Source organism: Saimiri boliviensis, chromosome 11 (assembly GCF_048565385.1).
Source record: "Saimiri boliviensis isolate mSaiBol1 chromosome 11, mSaiBol1.pri, whole genome shotgun sequence".
NCBI classification, from domain to species: domain Eukaryota; kingdom Metazoa; phylum Chordata; class Mammalia; order Primates; family Cebidae; genus Saimiri; species Saimiri boliviensis.
Window position 1 is genome coordinate 89634891 of NC_133459.1, and position 19448 is coordinate 89654338.

The 19448-nt window shown below is 38.2% G+C and overlaps 1 non-coding gene across 1 annotated transcript; it reads right to left on the minus strand.

The window, feature by feature from the left end:
* Nucleotides 1-18177: 18177 nt before the first annotated feature.
* Nucleotides 18178-18284, minus strand: LOC141580478 (U6 spliceosomal RNA). Its single transcript, XR_012512646.1, has one exon. It is a non-coding gene; the product is annotated as a U6 spliceosomal RNA (small nuclear RNA).
* Between the last annotated feature and the right edge of the window lie 1164 nt (nucleotides 18285-19448).

Here is a 19448-nt window from a genome sequence, read left to right on the forward strand (position 1 = left end):
AACATGGCAATTTTTTTCCCCCACAAAACACTATTTTCATGCAAGAGATCTTTTCCTTTCTTATGGCTAAGAGAACTCTAATTCAAAAAAGGAACATTTTAGTTAGCACACAATAGAATAACATATCATAATTTCCTCTGAATTTTAACCATAACATGTATATTTGTATAATGAAAGAATTCCCATAGTGAATATGTTACTGAAAAAAAGTTGGACAAAACTTCACACCTAGTAGAGTGTAAAGTCCAGAAAGTTTCAATATTGATTTAAACACCATGAAAAATAAATCACTAGAGGATTTTAAAGAATTTCGGAATTGGAAAAGCCTTTCTCTGAATTACAAAATAACCATAGGCATAAAACATAAGATTAATACATTTGACTACGTTTTTAAAATTGGATTTATACTCTGATATCTATCCTATAAACCACACCATTGTAAGAGCCTTAGCTATGCATATATTTGGACAGAAGCAGTTCGCTAAGGTTTTAAGTTCCTTTTTCTGAAGAAGGTTTTATCAATATATGACTTTTCTAATACTGTTATAGTCAGTTATAAGAATTACATTTATTCATAACTGTTAAATCTACGTATTGTATCCTTCTATATGTACACATCTGCATTTAAGCATTGCGCCTCTACATACAACTCTGAACTCATTTAAGATCAGGATTCTTAAAAAAAGAAATAAAAAAAATATATGCAGCTGGATACTGTGGCTCACACCTGTAACCCCAGCAGCATGTAATGTTCAGTGTTGTATGTAATACTGCACTTCAACCTGTGGCTGGGAGCAGTTGCTCAGACCTACAATCCTAGCTGCTGAGGTGCGTGGATCACGAGGTCAGAAGTTCGAGGCCAGTGTGGCCAGCATAGGGAAACTTCATCTCTACTAAAAATAAAAAAATTAACCAGGTATGGTGGTGTGAACCTGTAATCCCAGCTACTCAAATGGTAGGTAGGAGAATCATGTGAACCAGGAGTTGGAGGTTGCGGTGAGCTGAGATCATGCCATTGCACTCCAACCTGGGCAACAGACTGTGTGAGACTCAGTTTCAAAATAAACATGTGTGCGTGTGTGTGTGTGTGTGTGTGTGTGTGTGTATAGGTGCGTGTATATATATATATATATATATATATATATATATATATATATATATGTGCCTCTGTGTGTGTATTTATATATACATGTGTGTAATACACATGGATGTATATAGTATATTGTGAAGAATTTTCCCTATGTTGTCTGATGCTAGTTCTAGTGATCCTCCAGAAAATCACCGTTACGTCTGTAGTGTAAACATAAAATACAAAAGAAGCCTTTAATTCAAAATATGAATAATAAATAAGATACGACTTACAGAGTTTTTCTTAGAAATCATGAGATTAAGGAGGATCCAAGATGGCTAAATAGGAACATCTTTGGAATGTAGTTCCCAGCAAGAACAGCACAGAGGGTGAGTGCTCTCTACTTTTCCAAACAAGTTTTCACTGACAACAGACCAGGAGATTCCTGAGCATAAAAGCACCATGAGTTTTCATTTCAGCAGTTTCAGCCAGGGATGCGTCAGGACAAAGAAGCTCACAAAATTTTCAGTGGCTATTTCAACTGGTGCCTGGAATGCCTGGGAGACAGAGTTGCCCATTCAACTGAAAGGGAGGGGGCTGAGACAGGAAACCAGGTGATCTGGCTTGATGGGTACCACCCCCATGAGACAAGAAATTTGAAACACTCTGGATTAAGAGTTTCACAACAAGCACAGCTGGAACTGGGATGGCCTAGCTCCGTGGGGGTAAGGGAATCGCCCACTACCAAGGCAGTCTGCCACTACCGATGCAGTCTGCCATTACCAATGCAGACTACTTCGTGCCAGGCAGGGCATCTATGAAAAAAGGCAGCAGCATGACAGGAACTTATAAATAAAGCTGACCTTCCTAGGACAGAGCACCTGGGAAAACAAGAGGTTATGAGTTCAGCTGCAGCAGACTTAAAGGCACCAGCCCAGCAGCTCTGCACAAAACAACAGAACTCCCAGCACAGAACTTGAGCTCTTATAAGGGACAGAATGTCTCCTCAAGCAACTCTCTGGCCCCATATACACAAAAAGACACCTCATAAAGGGAAGCTCAGGTCAACATCTGGTGGGTACCATTCTGGTATCAGGATAGCAGAGGGAGAAACTGGCAGTAACCCTTGCTGTTCTGCAGCCCCACGGGTGATCCACACGTGAGTGGGATCTTGAGAGCACCTCCAGTAATCCTGCAGCAGAGGGGACTGACTGTTAGTAGTAAAACTAAGTGGAAAGAAATAGCTTCAACATCAATAAAAAGGACGTCCATTTAGAGACCCCACCTGAAAGTCACCAACTACAAAGAACACAGGTAGATAAAGCCACTAAGATAAGAAGAAACCAGTGCAAAAAGGAAGAAAACACCAAAAACCAGAAGACCTCTTCTCATCCGAGGGATCATAACTCCTCACCAGCTAAGGATCGAAAATAGATGGAGTATGAATCTGATGAATTGACAGAAATCAGCTTCAGAAGGTGGGTAATAACAAACTTCTCAGAGCTAAAAGAACATGTGCTAACCCAATGCAAAGAAACTAAGAACCTAGAAAAAAGGTCAGATGATAAGCTGATTAGAATAAATAGCTTAGAGAAGAATAGAAAAGACTTGATGGAGCTGAAAAACACAGCACGACAACTTCAAGAAGCATACACAGTTTCAATAGCAGCACTGACCAAGCAGAAGAAAAAATATCAGAGATCAAAGATCAAGGCAATGAAGTAAAATGAGAAGGCAAGAATAGAGAGAAAAGAGTGAAAAGAAATGAACAAAGCCTCCAAGAAATATGGGATTATGTGAAAAGACGTAATCTATGTTTGATAGGCATACCTCAGTGTACAGATAGAATGAATGCAAGCTGGAAAATACTCTTCAGGATATTATCCAGGAGAAGTTCCCCAACCTAGCGAGGCAGGCCACCATTCAAGTCCAGGAAGTATGGAGACCACCACAAAGATATACCTCAAGAAGAGCAACCCCAAGGCACATAATCATCCGATTCAGGGTTGAAATGAAGGAAAAAATGCTACGGGCAGCAAAAGAGAAAGTCGGGTTACCCGCAAAGGAAAGCCCACCAGACTCACAGCGGATCTCTCCACACAAACCCTACAAGTCAGAAGAGAGTGGGGGCCAATATTCAACATCCTTAGAGAAAAGAACTGTCAACCTAGAATTTGACATCCAGCCAAACTAAGCTTCACATTCGAAGGAGAAAGAAAATTCTTTATGGACAAACAATTACTGATTTTCTCACCACCAGGCCTGCCTTACTAGAGCTCCTGAAAGAAGCACTAATCAAGGAAAGGAACGATCAGTAACAGCCACTCCAAAACTGTACCAAATGGTAAAGACCATCGATACAATGAAGAAAATGTGTCAACTAAAGGACAAAACAGCCTACTAGCATCAAAATCAAAATGGCAGTATCAAATTCACACATAATAAAATTAACCTTAAATGTAAATGGACTAAACGCCCCAATCAAAAGACATAGACTTCCAGATTGCATAAAATGTCACAACCCATCTGTGTGCTGTATTCAGGAAACCCATCTCATATGCAAGGACACATGTAGGCTAAAAATAAAGTGATGCTGTGTCATGCAAATCGAGAACAAAATAAATAAATAAATAAATAAAGGAGGAGCTGCAATCCTAGTCTCTGGTAAAATGGACTTTAAACCAACAAAGATCAAAAGAAACAAAGAAGGGCATTACATAACGGTAAAAGGATCAATGCAACAAGAAGAGGTAACGATCCTAAATATGCACTCAATACAGGAGCACCTGGGTAGCACCCAGGTACATTAAGCAAGTTCATAATGACCTACAAAGAGACTTAGACTCCCACATAATAATACTGGGAGACTTTAACACTCCATTGTCACTCCTAGACATATTATCGAGACAGAAAATTAACAAGAAGGTCCAGGATTTGAACTCCGATCTGGACCAAGCAGACCTAATAGACAGAAATATCCAACCCAAATCCATAGAATATACATTCTGATCAGCACCACACAGCACCTACTCTAAAATTGACCACATAATTGGAAATAAATCCCTCCTAAGCAAATGCAAAACAACAGAAATCATAACAAACAGTCTCTCAGACCATATGCAATCAAATTAGAACTCAGAATTAAGAAACTAACTCAGAACTGCAAAACTACATGAAAATAGAATTGGCTCCTGAATTTCGACTGGATAAACAATGAAACGAAGGCAGAAATAAAGATGTTCTTTGAAACAAATGAGGACAAACACAGAACATGCCAGAATCTCCGGGACACTTTTAAAGCAGTGTCGAGAAGGCAATTTATAGCAATAAATGCCAACTAGAGAAGCAAGGAAAGATCTAAAATTGACACTCTATCGTAAAAATTGAAAGAACTAGAGGAGCAAGGTCAAAAAAAAAAACTCAAAAGCTAGCAGAAGACAAGAATTAACTAAGATCAGAACAGAACTGAAGGAGACGGAGACACAAAAAGCCCTTCATAAAATCAATAAGTCCAGGAGCAGATTTTTCGAAGAGATCAACAAAATAGAGCCCTAGCCAGATTAATAAAAAAGAAAATGGAGAAGAATGAAATAGATGCAATTGAAAACGATAAAGGGGATATCATCACTGACTCCACAGAAATACAAACTACAATCAGAGATTACTACAAATAACTCTATGCATATAAACCAGTAAACCTGGATGAAATGAATAAATTCCTCGACACTTGTACTCTACCAAGACAAAACCAGGAGGAAGTTGAAATCCTGAGTAAACCAACAACAAGGGCTGAAGTAGAGGCAGGAATCAATAGCCAACCAACCAAAAAAAAAAAAAAAAAAAAAAAAAAAAAAGGCCAGATCCAGAGCGTTGACAGCTGAATTCTACCAGAAATACAAAAAGAAGCTGGTTTCATTCCTTCTGAAACTATCAATCAATACAAAGAGAGAGAATCCTCCCTAACTCATTTTGTGAGACCAACATCATCCTGATACCAAAACCGGGCAGAGACTCAACTAAGAAAGAAAACTTCAGCCCAATCTCCATGAGGAATATCGATGAAAAAATCTTCAATAAAATACTGGCAAACTGACTGCAACAGCACATCTAGAAGCTTATCCATCACAACCAAGTAGGCTTCACCCCAGGAATGCAAGACCGGTTGAACATATGCAAACCCATAAATGTAGTCCATCACATAAAGGAACCAAAGTCCAAAACCACATGATTATCTCAATAGATGCAGAGAAGTTCTTTGATAAAATTCATGAGCACTTCATGCTAAAAACTCTCAATAAACTAGGTACTGATGGAATTTATCATAAAATGATAAAAGCTATGTATGACAAGCCTACAGCTTGTTCAGTACAATATCATACTGAATGGCCAAAAGCTGGAAGAATTCCTTTGAAATCAGGCACTAGACAAGGATGCCCTCTCTCACCACTCCTATCCAACATATTATAGGATGTTCTAGCCACAGCAATCTGTCAAGAAAAAGAAATACAGGGCAATCGATTATGAAATAAGGAAGTAATAGTGTCTCTATTTGCAGATGGCATGATTGTATATTTAGAAGACCATCGTCTCAGTCCAAAATCTTCTCAAACTGATAAGCAACTTCAGCAAAGTCTCAGGATACAAAATAATTGTGTAGAAGTCACAGGCATTCCTATATACCAACAGACAGAGAGCCAAATCAAGAGTAAACTCCCATTCACAACTGCTACAAAGAGAATAAAATACCAAGGAATACAACCAACAAAGGATGTAAAGGACCTCTTCAAGGAGAACTACAAACCACTGCTCAACAAAATAACAGAGGACACAAACAGATGGAGAAATATTCCATGCTCAGGGTTAAGAAGAATCAGTATCATGAAAATGGCCATACTGCCCAAAGTAATTATAGATTCAATGCTATCCCCATCAAGCTACCAATGAACTTCTTCACAGAACTAAAACAAAACAAAACAAAACAAAACAAAAAACACTTTATACTTCATACAGAATCACAAGAGATCCCACATAGCCAAGACAATTCTAAGCAAAAAGAACAAAGCCAGGGACATCACATTGCCAGACTTCAAACTATACCACAAGGCTATAGTAATCAAAACAGCATGGTACTGGTACCAAAACAGAGACATAGACCAATGGAACAGAACAGAGACCCCAGAAGAAACACCACACATCTGCACCCATCTGATCTTTGAAAAACTTGGCAAAAACAACCAATGAGGAAAGGACTCCACGTTTAATAAATGATGTCGGGAAAACTGGCTAGCAATATGCTGAAAGCAGAAACTGGACGCCTACCTGTCACCTTACACTAAAATTAACTCCAGATGGATCAAAGATTTAAATATAAAATCTAACACCATAAAAGCTCTAGAAGAAAATGTAGGCAAAACCATACAGGACATAGGCATAGGCATGGACTTCCTACTAAAACACCAAAAGCAATAGCAATAAAAGCCAAGATAGACAAATGTGATCTAATTAACCTCCACAGCTTCTGTACAGCAAAAGAGATCACCATTAGAGTGAATCAGCAACCAAGAGAATGGGAAAAAATGTTTGCGATCTACCCATCTGACAAAGGGCTAATATCCATAATCTACAAGGAATTAAAATAGATGCACAAGAAAAAAACAAACAACCCCATGTAAAAGTGGGAAAAGGATATGAACAGACACTTTTCAAAAGAAGACACATATGAGGCCAACAAACATATGAAAAAATGCTCATCATCAGTGGTCATTTCAGAAATGCAAACCAAAACCACATTGAGATATCATCTCATGCCAGTTAGAATGGCGATCATCAAAAAAAAAATAGAGACAACAGATGCTGGAGAGAATGTGGACAAATAGGAACACTCTTACACAGTTGGGGGAGTGTAAATTAATTCAACCATTGTGGAAGACATTGTAGCGATTTCTCAAGGATCTAGAAATAGAAATTCCATTTTACCCAGCAATCCCATTATTGGGTATATACCTAAAGAACTATAAATTGCTCTACTATAAAGACACATGCACACATATGTTCATTGCAGTTCTCTGTACAATAGCAAAGACCTGGAACCAACCCAAATGCCCATCAATGATAGACTGGACAAAGAAAATGTGGTACATATTCACCGTGGAATAGTAAGTAGCCATAAAAAACGATGAGTTCATGTCCTTCAGAGGAATTTGGATGAATCTGGAAACCATCATTCTCAGGAAACTGACACAAGAACAGAAAGCCAAACACCACATGTTCTCACTCATAGGTGGGTGTGGAACAATGAGAACACGTGAACTCAGGGAGAAAAGCATCACACACTGGGGGCAGTTGTGGGGGTTAGGAGAGGGACAGTGGGGGGTGGGGAGGGAGTGGAGGGTGTGGAAGGATAACATGGGGAGAAATGCCAGATATACTATGCACTTAAAGTAAAATTTAAAAAATTCTTTAAAAATGATGAGAATAGAATCACCAGTTGGTTTCATTCTCCTTAAATATTTTCTCAATTTCGGGTGAAAGTATTTGATAAATGGGTCTTTAAAACTATATTATTGTGCTGTGAGAACTTTGAGAGACTGTTGTCACAGTAATGAGGAATGTCACTATCCACAGTCATTTTTCCCTTATCCCACTAAAATTAAAACATATGAGGACATGGCTTGAAAGGATAGTAAACACTGGCATTTGTTTTGATTATCTCTCCAAAATCGAAACAGAAAAGCTACTTCTCTTATCAATCAAATATTATTAATAAAATATATTTGACTTAGTTGATGATATGGAATATCAATTTCAGTGAACTAGCTGCTTTTCATTGCTGATGGGTTGAGTGTTCCCCTTAAATAACACATTTCTATTGGGTGATACTAATTATTGTAGATAATGTTTTTTAAGTAAATTTATTACAGCCATTAGTTCTCTCTCTTCTCCTCCTCCCCCACACTGGTCTCCTCCATTTTCTTCTGTCTCTTCTTCCTTTTTCCTTCTGCCTTCTTTCTCAAATTCTTTTGCTTATCTATCATTCATTCATTTAATCTATATTTACTAGCACTTAAAGCTTCTTTAGAAGCTTCCATACTTCTGCCAAGATGGCAGAATAGGAACTGCTCTGGAGCACAGTTGCCAGTGAGAGCAATGCAGAAGGCAAGTGACCACAGCATTTCCAACTGAGGTACCAGGTTCACCTCAATGGAACTGCTTGCACAGTGGGCATAGCCTAAGGGGGGCAAACTGAGGCAGGGTGGAGCATTGACTCACCTGGGAAGTGCAACTGGCTGGAGGATGTCCCTCCTACCCAACAGAGGCCATTGGGGAACTTCTAAAGCCACTCCTGCACTTCAGTTCAGATACTGCACTTCTCCCATGGTCTTTATATCCTGCATCAGGAGATTTTAGCTGGGCTAAGAAGCGCTGTGGCTGACCAGCATGAATATAAGAGGTCACTTCAGCCAGTGCCATGAGTTTTCAACACAAATCTCAGTGGCCGTTTTGGTTGGCACCTGGAACACCTGCAAGACAGAGCCTCCCACTCCCCAGAAAAAAAGGGGAGCTGAAGGCAGGGAGCCAAGTGGCCTTGAGTGGCAGGTGTCCCACAACAAAGACCAGCCAACTGAAGCCCACTGGCATGACAGTTTTGCAGTCAGCAGAACAGTTTGAGCTCAACCCGGGATGATGGAGCTCGGTGGGGGGAAGGGCATCTGCCGATGCCGAGGCAGTTCTAACCTTACCTGTGTAAACAAAAGCAAAGTTTACACAGCATCTGGACTGAGCTCCCAGCAGCTCAGCAGTGCCTCTACAGGCTGACTGTGACTAGACTCCCTCCTTGCTGAGCATGACACCTCTGACAAAAAGGCAGCAGCACATCAGAGACTTATAAATATAATCCCACCTTCCAGGGACAGAGCACCTGGGAAAGGGGTAGCTGTGACTTATGCTGCAGCAGACTTAAACGTCCCTGCCCAGCAGCTGTCAATGGAGCACACTTGAGCTCAAATAAGGGAGAGACTGACTCCTCAAGTGGCTCGCTGACCCCCATATATCCAAAAAGATATCTCATAGAGGAGAGCTCTGGCTGATATCTGGTGGATACCCTTCTGGGATGAAGCTACCAGAGGAAAGAACAGGCAGCAATCCTTGCTGTTCTGCAGCCCCACAGGTGATTCCCAGGCAAACACAGTCTCCAGTGGACCTCCAGTAGTCTTATAGCAGAGAGGCCTGTTAGAAGAAAAACTAAAAAAAAAAAAAAAAAAAAAAAAAACGAGAGAAAGATGTACCTTCAACATCAATGGAAAGAATGTCCATTCAGAGATCCCATCCAAAAGTCACCAACTTCAAAGACCAAATGTAGAAAAATCCACAAAGATTGGAAGAAAAAAACACACAAAAAATGAAATCGCCAAAGACCAAAACGACTCTCCTCCAAGGGATCACAACTCCTAATGAGCAAGGGAACAAAACTGGATGGAGAATGAAATTGATGAATTGACAGAAGCAGGCTTCAGCAGATGTGTAATAACAAACTTCTCTGAGATAAAGGAACATGTCCTAACCTAATGCAAAGAAACTAAATACCTTGAAAAAAGGTTAGATGAAATGCTAACTAGAATAACCAGTTTAAAGAAGAACATAAATGACTTCACGGAGCTGAAAAACACAGCACAAGAACACTGGGAGAAGTGCCTCATGTAGGTGATGGGGAGATGCAGGTAGCAAACCACCATGACATGTGTTTACCTATGCATCAATCCTGCAAGATCTGCACATGCACTTCTGAACTTAATTACAATAAATAAATAAATAAATAAATAAATAAATAAATAAATAAATAAATAAATAAAAATTCCTGACCATGGGAAAGGAAATCAGGAAAAGTGAAGAGAAATAGATCATGATCCCCAAGGATTCTCCCTTACTTTCAGGGAAGCAACAGTGTACAGTAATAAAAATGAGGATTATCGGTCCCCAACTAGGAGTCTAGTCTTATAAAGAAAGTCTTTCTAATCCTATGTTGGGAAGGCATGGAAGAACAAGGGGCATAATTAATAAAATTTGAATTGGAATTTATTTCCTAATGAAGTATTAAAAACAAACAATTTCGAGGTAACTAGAGCTTCATTTTACTGAACTCTTCTAAGCATTATAATATGTTACAAGATAGTGAGTTGTCAAATTAGAATGAATAATTTAGTTCCTCTGACTTAAGTGCTTCAGAAGATAGGAAAATGAATTCATCTAATATTTATAGTCTTCACCTCTGAGATATGTGTAATCTTTACAAATATGAGTAACATACATAAAATATTATATAGAAAAATGTTACAGTACACAAATGTCAAATTAAAAGTGATATAGAAGATAAATACTATGAGTCCTTACCTAAATACATATATTTTCTTCAAATTTGAGTATTGTTAAAGTGTGTTCTATAATCTCCTGTTAAACTGAAACACTTGATGGCAATCTATGTATATGAATATCATCAGTTCATTGTAAAAAAAAAAAAAAGAGAAAAGAAAACCAAAACATGGCAAATGAAAAATCTTACAACTACTGGATCTATTCTGTATATTTTTATGGGTTGTGGGTGATGTTTATAAATAAAAAAGCTCTCTAATTGGCTTTAAAATAATGTTTAAATCAAATTATTTTTTTCAGAAAAATAAAACTCTAATACCTTTTACTTCACATGACTTTAGTAATATTTGAGAAATAAAGACAGTTTTAAAGTTTATTGGTAAAATAAAGACATTAGCTCCAAATTAGACAGGTCAGATATTAGGTTTGTAAAATGCTTTGAAGTAATAAACTGCTTTTTTTTTGACTTTTAAAATTTGTTCAACTTACCTGCTTTGGAGTCATTAGATTCTAGGTAAGGTCTGGGAACATGTGGAGTTAGCCATGCTCCCTGGCTATGCTTTAAAAACTCAGACTTTATATGCACTTGTGTCTGGTGTCCTAGGCTTCATACCTAGTACAAAATTAAAATCACTTACCTGCCAAGGGTTTCACCAAAAAAAAAAAAAAAAAAAAAAAAAAAAAAAAAAAAAAAAAACTGCTAAGAGCTGACATTGTAACATGTAATTGAAACTAATGAAAAAGTTTTACATGGAAGCTTTGTGGAAAAAAAGAAATGTGCTTTCACGAAAACATTATAAGGCATTAGAATGTAAATTTTTGCTTCATTCAGAAGGTTAAAAATTGTTTTGACTTAAATAGAATGAAGCTAAAGGACTGAGCAAGTTGTGGAAGGTTTGTGAAATAGTCATCTTGTAAAAGAAACACCGTGTGAACACACAGGCTAAATTTAAAGGAGTATTGTTCAGTTTTTCCATAAATTGAACATTGGAATAAAAACACAATAGGGTTTTCTTAAAGCACTAATTTTGCTTTAATACAAATTTGTAAAAGGTTATCAAAAGCTTGTAAGAATTTCGACTTATAGTCAAACTGATGAAGACTGGATGAATTCATCTTTAAGGTTTTATTAAAAATTTAAGTTGACATTAACAGTACACTAATGCAAGAGTGAAATTTGGCTTTCTTTCTTGAATATGATTTTAACATAATATTAAAGAATAAAAAAGATTTCTGTCTCTCCTCAAATAAATTACAGGAAAAAGAAGGGAAAGACACACATTGCTTGGAAAGCTGAGTCTTCTATCAATGAGTAAAAGCTTTTGCCTTTAAACATTTTTTGAGTTACCATTTTGGCTAAATGAATGACTTACTATGACCTGGCATTCCATTTTATATCAAGTATTTTAGGCCTTTAGTATATTTATATGAATATTAATATATTTGATACACTTCCCCAAATCCAATTTTAGCTTCAAAATTAAGTCTTTTTGACTTCTTAATTTGGAATGCACAAGAGGGCACTGAAAAATCCAAAAGAGAAGTATATGGAATTATTTGACATGTTTTTACATAAGGAGCACTGTCAAAATAAGAAATATTTTACCTTTTTCAGATTATATTGTAATCAATGTTGATATATGTTTGAAAATTGTATGAAATTCCTAAAATTCTAATAGGTCAAAATATATGCTATCAATTATATTGTTTCCCTGATAAACTGTAGACCACAGAAATGTACAAATTTTCTTCTCAGTCATGTAACTATAGGTATTTAACATCGTTTTCACACTTAACTGCTTAATACTAATGCAGTTTCTGATAACTCAACAAGCACAAAATGTCCTAGAATATGCTGTCTTTTAGGAGGTTCCTGAAATAATGGAAAGACCATGAAAAAGAGCTCTTGAATACAGATTTCTGGAAACTTTAGAATCACATCATTTATCAAATAATCCCAAATACTTTAAGGACTGTGTAAGATTTCCTGGAATTTTAATGAAAAGATTTCTTTGTTTTTAAAACTCCTACCCAAATAGAAGAAAAATTAATTCAATACCAAGAGAACACTTTGTCAGACTGTCATTCTTAATCAGCTGTCATTCTAAATTGTTTATATATACAATTTGAATGAACTGCATGGTCTAAGTCAAGTTACCTATGACAACCCATCAGTTAGGACTACTAAGAACCTAAAATGGAGAAATAACTGGTATTTAAAGGGATATAAGTTCAATGTTAAGCATGGACTCATGGAGAACCAAAACAGCTGCCTTGTCCTTCCTGGTCCATACTTAAAGTTCTTCTTAAAACAGAACTACAAACCAATGCTCAAGGAAATAAGAGGTCACAAACAAATTTTTAAAATCCATGCTCATGGATACAAAGAATCAATATTATAAAAATGATCACATTGTCAAACTAATTTACAGATTCAGTGCTATCCCCATTAAGCTACCATTGTCTTTCTTAAGAGAATTGGCAAAAACTACCTTTAATTTAATATGGGACAAAAAATGAGCCTGCATAGCCAAGCAAAAAGAATAATGCTGGAGACATCACACTACCAGACTTCAAACACTATTATCAGATTACAGTAACCAAAACAGCATGGTACTGGAACCAAAACAGATACATAGACCAATGGAACAGAACAGAGGCCTCAAAAATAATGCCACACATCTACAACCATCTGATCTTTGACAAACAAGACCAAAAAAAAAAAAAAAAAAAAAAAAAAAAAAAAACCCAATGGGGAATAGATTCCCTAATAAATGGTGTTGGGAAAACTGGCTAGCCATATGCAGAAAACTGAAACTGGACCCCTTAATTACACCTTATACAAAAATTAACAAAAGATGGATTAAAGTCTAAAACAGAAGACCTAAAATTATAAAAACCCTAGAAAAAAAACCTAGGCAATACCATTCAGAACATAGGCATGGGCAAAGACTTCATAACTAAAACATCAAAAGCAATGGCAACAAATGTCAAAATTGACAAATGAGATCAAATTAAACTAAAAAGCTTCTGCACAGAAAACTAAAATGAAACAAAACACAACTATCATCAGAGTGAATGGGCAACCCATAGAATGGGAGAAAATTTTTGCAATCTAACCATCTGACAAAGGGCTAATATGCAGAATCTATAAAGAACTTAAGTTTACAAGAAAAAAACCAACTCCATGAAAAAGTAGGTAAAGAATATAAAAAGAAACTCCTTTAAAGAAGACATTTATGAAGCCAAAAAACATATAATGAAAAGCTCATCTTCACTTGTCATTTTAGAAAAACAATTATTGGAAAAGTCAGAAAACAACAGATGCTGGAGAGGATGCAGAGATATAGGAAATCTTTTACACTGTTGGTGGGAGTGTAAATTAGTTCTACCATTGTGGAAGACAGTGTGGTGATTCCTCAATGATCTAGAAATAGAAATGCCATTGGACCCAGCAATCCCACTACTGGGTATATACCCACAGGATTATAAATCATTCTACCACAAAGACATATACACACATATGTTTACTGCAGCACTGTTCACAATAGCAAAAACTTGGAACCAACCCAAATGCCCATCAATAATAAACTGGATAAAGAAAGTGTCACACATATACACCAACAGCCATGAAAAAGAATGAGTTCATGTCCTTCTCAGGGACATGGATGAAGCTAGAAACCATCATTCTCAGCAAACTGACACAAGGACAGAAAACCAAACACCACATTTTCTCACTCATAAGTGGGAGTTGAACATGAGAGTACATGGACACAGGGAGGGGAACATCACACTCCGGAGCCTGTCGGGGTTTGGCCTAGGGGAGAAATGGCATTAGGAGAAATACCTAAGGTAGATCATGGGTTGATGGGTGCAAAAAGCCCCCATGGTATGTGTATACCTATGTAACAAACACGCATATTCTGCACATGTACCACAGAATTTAAAGCATAATAATAAGAAGAATAAGAAATCTGCTTTTAATTATAAAGCTCTTAAAGAAAATCCTTTTGAATCTCTTACTACCACATCATAGCTGGGACAAACTGCTGACATTTTAAAAGTAACAAATATCAAACCAGAAAGAACTAGATTTAGGAACCAAACTCAGATTGCTGTAGGGAACAGGGCAGAATGTTAGGATTGAAAAGTCACCACTGCTCCTTCAGTCTGGCCTTGGCTGGAAAAAGATGGCCTTGGCTGACAAAAGATGGCCTTATGTGGACAGAAACTCTTAGGCTAAAAAAAAAAAAAAAAAAAAGGAATTTCTGCTCACTAGAAAATACATACTTGACAGCTACAAGAGTTTTAGCCAATTCAGATGACTTGCTTCCCAAAATTTGGAATATTCCCTTGGATTTGACCAAGTCAGAAAGATATGGTCATACTTGATGGAAGAAAAGTGAAATAACAAAATCCCAAACATAAATAAATAAAAACGTTAAACAAAACAAAGAAATGCACATAAATATGATTACTGAGTGTTAAGGAGAAATTAAAACCAAGTGGTTGGTAATCTTAACTTTTAGTCATTAAGGAAAAATTTTTAAGACAAATCTCTAATTTAGCCACTTACCTGGAAATAAGGCTCAGGTTGATGACTGTTCTCTACCATCTTAGAAGCAGGAAAAAATTCACACTCACCTTTCCTGTCAGAAGCAAGCTGAAACTCAAGAAAGGAGGTGCCTCCTCTCCATCATCATGGAAGCAGAAAAACCTGTCTTCCTTACCAGAAATGAGAAAAACTTCACAAAAGAAGCTGTAAAGCAAAATCAACCGTAGCTCTGAACCAAATTTTGGGAGATCTGGGACTCTCCAGGGGGCAGAAGCTCCCAAACCTCAGCAAATTATCTATCCTATTGGTTTGAACAATAAGGATAGCCCAGGTTGGTATCAAGTAATAATAACATTTATCAAAGGTCTGGGCCACATTGGTAATGTCCTTCTCTCTCTCTCTCTCTCTTTTTTTTTTTTTTTTTTTTTTTTTGAGGCAGAGTCTCGCTCTGTTGCCAGGCCTCAGACTGGAGAGCAGTGGCACGATCTCAGCTCACTGCAACCTCTGCCTTCTGGGTTTAAGCAATTCTGCCTCAGCCTCCCAGGTAGCTGGGACTACAGGCACATGCCTCCATGCCCAGCTAATTTTTTTTTTTTCTTTTTGGTATTTTTAGTAGGGACGGGGTTTCACCATGTTGGCCAGGGTTGTCGTGACCTCTTGTCCTCATGATCCACCTGCCTTGGCCTCCTGAAGTGCTGGGATTACAGGCTTGAGCCACCGTGCCAGGCCCGTGCCCTTCTCTTTTTATCTTTATTCGTATAGCCTGTTTTGTCAGAAACTAGAATTGCAACACCTGCTTTTTTCTGTTTCCCATTTACTTAAAGGATTTTTCTCCATTCATTTTGAGCCTATGTGTGGGAGTTCATGTGAGATGGGTCTCTTAAAGACAGTATAATCAAATGAATCTTGGCTCTTCATTCATCTTGCTGCCCTATGTCTTTCAGTTTGAGCATTTAGCCCAGTTGGTTAGCACTGATATGTATGGATTTGATCCTGAAATCACACTGTTAATTGGTAATTTTGCAGACTTGTGTATGTGGTTGTTTTTTTAGCATCACTGATCTGTGTAATTCAGTGCATTTTTGTAGTGGTTGGTGATGATCTTTTCTTTCCATATTAAGTTCTAGTTTCAGGAGCTCTTGTAAGGTAGATCTTTTGATAATGAATTCCCTCAGCATTTGCTTGCCTGAAAATGATCTTATTTCTCCTTCACTTATGACAATTAGTTTTGCTGGACTTGAAATTCTGGGTTGAAATTTCTTCTTTAAAAGTTGAATATCTCTTCTGGCTTGCAGGGTTTCAGCTGAGCAGTCCACTGTTAGTCTGAAGGTATTCCTTTTGTAAGTGACCTTGTCTTTCTCCCTAGCTGCCTTTGACAATTTTTATTCCATTTTGACCTCAGAGAACCGGATTATTATGTGTCTTAGGGATGTTCTTCTTGTGGCATATCTGAGGTTCTCTGGATTTCCTGAATTTGAATGTTGTTCTGTCATGCTAGGTTGGGGAAATTCTCATAAATGATATTCTGAAATATGTTTTCCAAGTTGGTTCCATTTTTGTCATCTCTTTCAGGTATATTAATAAGGCATACATTTTGCCTTTTTACATAATCCTTTATTTCTCAAATGTTTTGTTCATTCCCTTTCATTCTTTTCCCCCATTCTTGTCTCTTTTCTTTCAGAAAGCCAGTTTTCAAGCTCTGAGACTCTTTCCTCTGCTGGTCAATTGTACTAGATGGTCTTGCACATGAGATGGTACTGGTCTGACCTCAGCACTCCTTAGTCTGCTTGCCTCTCCCAGGACCCCAGTCTGGCCACACCTGCTTACAGGGCACCCTTGGGTGCCCACACACATTACAAGAATTTTTATAATGCAATCACACACAATTACCATGTGGCTGCATTATAAAAATTCATGTAGTGTGCTTTTCAGCTCTATCACATCAGTTTATTCTTTTTTAAAAAATTGTACTTCGGGTTATAGGGTACACATGCAGATCATGCAGAATTGTTGCATAGGTACACACATAGCAATGTGGTTTTCTGCCTCCATCCCGTCACCTACATCTGGCATTTCTCTTAATGTAATCCCTCCCTGACCTCCCCAGCCCCTGGTGCCCACCTGTTGGCCACCCCCAAAAAGACCCCAGTGTGTGATGCTCCCCTCCCTGTGTCCATGTGTTCTCATTATTCATCACCCACCTATTTCTCCACATGCTCTCTGTTATCTGTTGTCTCCAGATTTTTTAATGGTCACCATTCTAACTGGCATGAGGTGATATCTCAATATGGTTTTGATTTCTCTAATAACCAGTTATGATGAGCATTTTTTCATATGTTTCTTGGCCTCATATATATCTTCTTTTCAAAAGTGTCTGTTCATATCATTTCCCTAATTTGAATGGGTTTGCTTGCTTTTTTTCTTGCAAATCTGTTTTACTTCTTTGTAGATTCTGGATATCAGCCATTTGTCAGATGGGTAGATTGCAAAAATTGTTTCCCATCCTGTTGGTTGGCGGTTCACTCTAATGATTGCTTCTTTTGCTGTACAGAAGCTCTGGAGTTTAATAAGGTCCCATTTGTCTATTTTCGTTTTTGTTGCCAATACTTTTGGTGTTTTAGTCATGAAGTACTTGCCTATACCTATGTCCTGAATGGCTTTGCCTGGGTTTTTTCTCTAGATTTTTTATGACATTAGGTCTTATGTCTAGATCTTTAATCCATCTGGAGGTAATTCTACTGTAAGGTGTCAGGAAGAGGTCCAGTCTCTGTTTCTTCACACTGGTAACCAGTTTTCCCAACGCCAATTATTAAACAGGGAAATCCTTTCCCCATTGCTGTGTTTGTCAGGTTTGTCAAAGATGAGATGGTTGTAGATGTGTGGCATTGCCACCAGGACCTCTGTTCTGTTCCATTGGTCTATGTCTCTATTTTGGTACCAGTACCATGCTGTTTTGATTACTGTAGCCTTGTAGTATAGTTTGAAATCAGGTAGCATGATGCCTCTGGCTTTGTTCTTTTTGCTTAGCATTGTCTTGGCTATGCAAAGTCTCTTTTGGTTCCATATGAAGTTTAAGGTGGGTTTTTCCAGTTCTGTGAATAAGGTCATTGGTACCTTGATGGGGACAGCAGTGAATCTATAAATTACTTTGGGCAGTATGGCCATTTTCACGATATTGATTCTTCCTAAAAATATGAAATGCTTCATGAATTTGCATGTCATCCTTAAGCAGGAGCCATGCTAATCTTGCCTGTATCATTCCAATTTTAATATATGTGCTGCCATAGCAAGCACCGGTAATGTTCTTTATACTGGCTCTATTGCCTGTTAGCTCCTGCGATGTTTCACAATGACTTTTGGCTTTCTTGCATTGGATCATGACATACTTCTTTCACTCAGTGAACTTTGTTTCTACCCACATTCTGAATTCTACTTGTATCATTAAAGACATGACAGTCTCTGGCCAGTTCTGAAAACTCGAACAGGTTGAACAGTTGATGTAATCATCTGGAGGAAAGAACGAATGCTGACTTTTTGAGTTTCAGTGTTCTTGCACTGATTCTTCCTCATCTCTATGATCTTGTCCGCCTTCAACCTTTGAGGTTGCTGACCTTTGCACAGGATATTTTTCTTTTATCATATTTGATGATCTTTTCGGTTTGATTGTGGTGTAAGGCAGATGCAGCCAGCTGGCTTTGGTTTTGGAGGATTTTAGGGGGCCAATATTCATCTCCCAATTCCTGGACTGTGTCCTTTAACTCTGGCAAATTTACATTGGGTCTCAACTTTGTTCTCTGGCTCCTCAAAGTTTGGATTCTACTGCACTGAAGGTAGCAAAGTGTGGCAGCTGTGGCAGAGTGCTAGCAGATGCAGAAGTGCCTGCCTCCTTCTTGGCATTCACCCAATGGTGGAAGTGGTGGAGGCAAGACCACTTGGTGGGGGCCAGGGGAACCCTGCTGTGTGTGCTGTTGCACTGGAGGTGCAGGCTGGGGTGCTGGCCTGTGCAGGTCTGAGTGCCTTCTCTGTGACCCCCTAAGCAGCAGCAGTCACTCAATGCGTATTAGGGTCTCTTTTTTGTGCACAACATTAGCACAAGGGCAAGTTGTTGACAGAGTTGGTTCTTTTGGTTCTGTGCCTACCATGGCTATCTCTTCAATGGGAGTTCAGGTGGGTTGAAGTGTGTGCTACAGTCCCATGCGCTGGTAGGGCAAGTACAGCAAAATCCACTCATGTAAACACACAGCAGCAAATCGATGTAGGATGTTTGTGTATAAAGAGCTGCAGTATGGAGAGGCAATGTAGAGGCTGGTGCATGCCTGAAGGGTCCACGTTGCTGCATCTCTTCACTGCTCAGGTATGTTCCACTGGCACAGAAACAAAGGTGTGGGCACTTGAGAGTGCCCTGTAGGCAGGTATGGCCAGGCTGGGGCCCTGGGAGAGGCAAGCAGACTAAGGAGT